Genomic DNA, 6,401 nt, shown 5'->3' with positions numbered 1-6,401 from the left:
ATGTGTGTGTGTATGGGGTATAGTGTGTGTGTAATGTGTGTGGGTGTGTATGTGTGATGTGTATGTGTGTATGTGTGTTGTGTTATGGGTGTATGTGTGTAGTGTATGTGAGGATGTCGCTGGATGTAGTTGTGTGTATGTGTGTATGGTGCTATGTGTGCTGATTGGTGAGTGTCTGTGTGGGTGTATGTGTGTGTTGTGTAGTGTATGTGTGTATGTGTGTATGTGTGATATGTGTGTCCGTGTATGTGTGTATGTGTGTATGCTCGTATGTGTGTGTCGTATGTGTGTATGTGCTGTCTGTGTCTTTGTGTGTGTGGTGTAGGTGTGTATGTGTGTGTTGTATGTGTGTTATGTGTATGTGTGTGGTGTATGTGTGTGCTGTGTTGTGTCGCTGTATCTGTGTGTGTATGTCGTGTGTGTATGTGTGTGTATGTGTGTGTATGTGTCGTGATGTGTGTGTGTATGTGTGTGTGTGTATGTGTGAGTGTATTAGTGTGTGTACTGTTGTAGTATGTGTGGTAGTGTGTAAGCTGTATGTGTGTGTGGTCTGTGCTTTATGGTGTGAGTGACGTGTGTGAATGTGTGTTAGAAATATTTATTCTTATTTATACATATATAGATACCCTATATATTCACTTCTATATATATATTTTTACATTTTATTCATTTTATACATATTTTTACTTATATATATCATATATATTTACATATCTTTTAATCTTTTATATATACATATATATTAACAGTTAGATACATACATATATACATACATTATTTATACATTTTATTTATACATTTTTTATACATTTATTTATACATATAATATAGCATATGTATATACATTTTTATTTACTTATTATATACATATACTATACATATATATATACTACTATTATACATTTATTATATATTATATATTATACATATATATACATATATATATTCATTATATATCATATATATATACATATATATATACATATATATACTCCATATATATACATATATATACTTATCATATAACATATACATTTAACTTTATATACACATATATATATACTATATATATACTATAACATATTATATAAAAAATATATACATATATATACATTTATATACATATATATACATATATATATAATTTATAATAATTTATATACCATATATATACATTTATATACATTTATATTACATATATATACATATATTATAAAAAATATTATATATATTCATATATATAATATACATTATATATATAACTATATATTGATAATATTTATCTATACAATAGTATTATATACATTATATAACAATATATTACTTCTTTATACTTATATATTTACATATATTTTTCATATATATATACCATTTATTTTATACATATATTTTTACATATATATACATATATATATACTATATTTATACATCAGATATTGTATATATACTTATATATACATTATATATACATAATATTCTTTTACATACATATTATACATTTATATACATATATATACATGATATATAAAAATATATTCATTTATATCTATATATATACTATATTTACATATATATTATACATATATATTACATTTTATACATATATATAAAAATATATACATATTTTTATACATATTTATCTATCTATAATATATATATAAATAAGATATAGACATATATTTATAATATTTATATACATTTGATATACATTTTTATATACATTTATATACATATATATATACATATACTTTTTATATAATATATATACATATTTATACATTTATATACACATATATATACATATATATACATTATATACATATATTATACATACATATACATATACATACAAATACAAAACATTTTTATACATAATTTAATACATACTATATAATATACATAAATACATAATATATATTTTTACATACATTTTAATAAATATTTTTATTATACATATTTAACATACTTATTTTCCCTACAAATATTTACTTTTAATTATACATAAAAATTTTCTTTTATATTTTTCTTTATTATATAAAATATATATATTCATTATATTTATACTTTTTATCCCTATTATCCTTTATATATACAGTCCCAAATTATTTTATACATATATATATAAAATATACTTTATATATACATTTTTATTTAAAACATTTAAATACATTTATATCATTATATATAAATATAATACACAATATACTATACAAAATTTATACATACATTATATTACATATATATACATATATATACTTATATTTTACTATATATAAAATTTATATACATATATATACATATTTTAAAATTTATATAATATATTTTCCATTTTACACTTTAATTATAAAACATATATACATAATATACATTTATTACATATATATAAAAATTATATATATACATATATATAAAACATATATATACATTTTATATACATAATATTTACATATATACATTTTATATATACAAAAATTTTTTCATATTAATAAAATAATAAAAAAATATCCCATATATATATCCCTTTAATTTTTATATATATAATATATTACATATTTTTTTAAAACATAATAATATATAATATACTTATATATCCCTTATTTTATATACATATAAAAACATATACATATTACATTAACAATATACAAAAATTTTCATTATACATATTTTATAAATTATATCCCTATATATAAAATTTTATACTTATAATACATATTTTTTATACTTTTTTATAAAAATTATTTATATATTTATAATATAAATATATTTACAATATATAAAATATTATACAATATATACTTATATGTATAAATATATATAAACATATTTATAGAGAAAGTAAGGAGAGAGAGGGAAAAGAGAGAGAGAGAGGGGAGGGAAGATGAAGAGAGGGGAGAGAGAAAAGAGAGAGAGAGAGGGGAAGGGGAAAGGGGAATTGAGAGAAAAAAAGGATGGGGGGGGTAGGAGAGAGAGAGAGAGAGAGGTTTGGGGAAGGAGGGAGAGAAGAGTGAGGGGGGGCAGGGGGGGGGAGGGGTAGAGGGGAAAAAGAGAAAAAAAGGGCGGTTTTTTTGTGTGTCCCCTTTTTACGTAAGCACGCACGCTTGCGTTACACGTACACACAAAACACCAAAAAAAAAGATGTAGACAATCTAACGGGAATTACCCCCGCAAAAACAAAGGGAAAAAAAAACAAAAAAACAAAAACCCTTTGGTTATTTTAAATTCTAAATAGCATAAAAAAAAAAAGATATAAGGTTCGATTTTTCCCGTCCTTTTTTTTTTTATTTTTGAAAGTCCTGGCCCTAAAAAATCACATTTTGTTAAAAAAAATTTTGACAAGCTGATGGGGGATGAAAATCATCTAATATTTTAAAACCCGCCCCCAAGATTTTAAAATCTATGAGACGTAAATCCCAACAGATGAGGGGGGGATCCGGGGAAAGTTTTCAAAAAAGGGGTAAATCGCAAGGAAAAGGAGAGGGGAAAAAAAGAGAGAGAGAGGGGAGAGAGGAGAAAGAGGAGAGAGAGGGGGAAAGAGGGAAAAAAAAAGAGGAAAAGGGGGAGAGAGAGAGAGAGAGAGAAAGAGAGAGAAAAGAGAGGGGAGAGAGAGAGAGGAAAAAAGAGAGGAAAAGAGAGAGAGAAAAGGAAGAGAGAGAAAAGAGAGAGAGAGAGAGAGGAGAAAAAAGAGAGAGGAGAAGGGGAGAGGAGAGAGAGAGAGAGAGAGGAGGAGAGAGAGAAAGAGAAAGAGAGGGGAAAAGGAGCCAACCGGGATTCTGCTTGTGGTAAAGCGTTGAAGAGGGTACTCGGTGTCGTTAGGGGTTAAGATGCGAGTTTTCTGGTTGTGGTTTCTGTTCCCGCAAATGGGACCGTTTCGGGTAGCTTAGTGCGGTTCGTCAGCATGATGCGGATTAGCATCATACGTTCATGGCAAAAACCGCGGGGCGTCCTTTTCCACTGAGGCGCACCCATGTGGCCCATAGTAGAACTTGGTCTATGGAACACGGGCAGTCTCGGGGTGTGTGGGGAGGGTCTATGTGTGGGCGCGATAGTGCTGAGTTAGCTCCAAATAGGACGTTATGTAGTAATCGAAGCTCACCTGTGGATCCTTTTCCCTGTACACTTGATGTCATGAGGGTGGGTGGAGCAGAGCTTGGACGTTTAAGTGCGGTGGTGCTTTATGATGCATTGTCAGATCAGCATGTTACTGTGTTGTAAACCTGGGATCGTGTGGATTGCGCGATTCTAGGTTCCCTACTTAGTCAAAAGGTATGGGTAAGCTGGTTCAGTCACCAGGGACGAAGGTGTGGTACGACGAGGCCGGTAGGTGCTTCTGGGTTGTGCATGCGGGGGAGGGATCTATTGGCTCATTTTACTGATCTGGAGTAGGTCAGAATCTGTTTTGTCGGTCGTAGATTGGGGGGATGAGGATACGGAAGAGGGGGGCGGACTTGGTTGTGGATGGTTATTGGGTTGTTGGTGCGGGAGTTGTGGGGAGTTTTTCGCTGTGTGGGGTTTACTGGGTGTGAAGTCGGGGGGGGTGATGGTGGGTTTAGGTGTGTTGTGGGATTTTGTGTTAGGGAACTTGTGTGGGTGTGGGAGTTGGTGTTTTGGGGGTTTGTTTCGTTAGTGGATTGGTCTGCTGTAGTATATATATATATATATGTGCTGTTTGTGTGTGTGTGGTGTTTATGTCATGTATGGGTATGGTATGTGTGTGGAATGTAGGGTCGTTTGATTTTGTTTATTATGTTGATGTGTGTGGATGTGGTGGTGTGTGTATGTAGTTGTATGTTGTAATGTGTGTGTGTGATCGTATGTATCGTGTATGCTGTTGTGCGTATGGTATGTATGTAGTATGTTGTGTCGTGGATGTATGTATTTGGTGTATGTGTGGTGTGGTAAGTATTTATGTGGTATGGGTGTGTATGTATGTATGGGTGTATGTGCTTTGATGGTATAGTACAGTGTGTGTAGGTTGTATGGGTAAGTGTGTGTGCTGTATGTCATGTATGATCGTGTATGGTTATGTATGGATGTGTTACTGTGTTGTTGTATGTGAATGTATGTATAGGATTGGTCGTTTTTTCGTCGTGTAGGTTTGTGTAGTATGGGAGGGTGTATGCTGAGTGTATGTAGTATGTATGGAAGAGTATGGTGTTGTGTATGTAATGTATGTGTATGTGTGTGTGTATGTAGGTTATGTGTATGTGTGTGTATATGTATGTATGGGTAAGTGTGTGTCTGTACTGTGTTAATGTCGTGTTGTATGTATGTAAGTGTCTGGTGTGTGATGATGTCATAGTATGGGTTGTCGTGTGTATGTCATGTATGTAGCTATGTGTGGTGTATGGTATGTCTTGTGTCATGTTGTCTCGTGTAAGGTGATATGTGTGTGTGGATGTGGGTTTGTATCGTGTGATGGGTATGGTCTTGTGTATGTAGTGTGTGGATCGGTGTGTGTAAGTGTATGTGTGTGTGAGATGTGTGTGTCTGTTTAATAGGTTGTGTGTGTGTGATGTGTATGTGTATATGTGTGTGGCTGTGTGTGTGTATGTTGTGATCTGTCGTTGTGTGTGTCTTGTGATACAGTCGTATATGTGTGTTGGAATGTTGTGTCTGGGTATGTGTGTGTGTATGTGTATGTGTATGTGTGGTGATGTATAGTGTGGTGTGTGTGTGTGTATGTGTGTTTGTGTAAGTGTATGCTGAGTGTGTTGTAAGGTGTGTGTGATGTGTGTATTTGTGTTGTGGATGTGTGTGCTGATGTGTATGGGGTGTGTGAGTGTGGGTGTGTGTTGTCGGGTAGTGTGTGTGTTGTGGGGAGTTGGAGTGTGTGTGGGGGGTGTGTGTGGTGGAAGTTGTGTGTGGTGTATGTGTTCTATTGTGTGTGTATGTGGATGGGTGTGTATGGGTGTGAGTATGTGTGGTGATGTGTGTCGTATGTGTTGTATTGTGTGCTATTATGTGTGTGTATGTGTGAGTAATGTGTGTATGTGGTGTATGTGATGGTGTCATTTGTGTGTGTATGTGTTGTGTAATGTGTGTCGTGTGTAAAGTGTGTTGAGTAATGAGTGTGTGGTATGTGTGTATTGTGGTGTTTGGTGTGTCGTGTCATGTGTGTGTGGTGATGTGTGTATGTAAGTTGTATGTGTGTGTATGTGTGTTGTAAGTTGTGTGTTGTATGTGTGTGTGTATGTTGTGTGTGTGTCTGTGTGTGTGTGTATGTGTGGGTATGTGTAGTGTGTGTGTATGTGTTGTGTGTTATGTGCGTGTATGTGTGTGTGTATATGAATACGGTGTCGTGTGTGTGTATGGTGTTTAGTGTTTGTGGTGTATGTTGTGTGTGCTATGTGTGTATGAGTGTGTATTGTTTAGGGTGGGTTTGGGTTTCGTTAATTGTAAGA

Source organism: Penaeus chinensis, chromosome 28, assembly GCF_019202785.1.
Source record: "Penaeus chinensis breed Huanghai No. 1 chromosome 28, ASM1920278v2, whole genome shotgun sequence".
Lineage (NCBI taxonomy): Eukaryota > Metazoa > Arthropoda > Malacostraca > Decapoda > Penaeidae > Penaeus > Penaeus chinensis.
The sequence above is the reverse complement of the archived record's forward strand: the minus strand, read 5'-3'. Positions refer to the sequence as shown.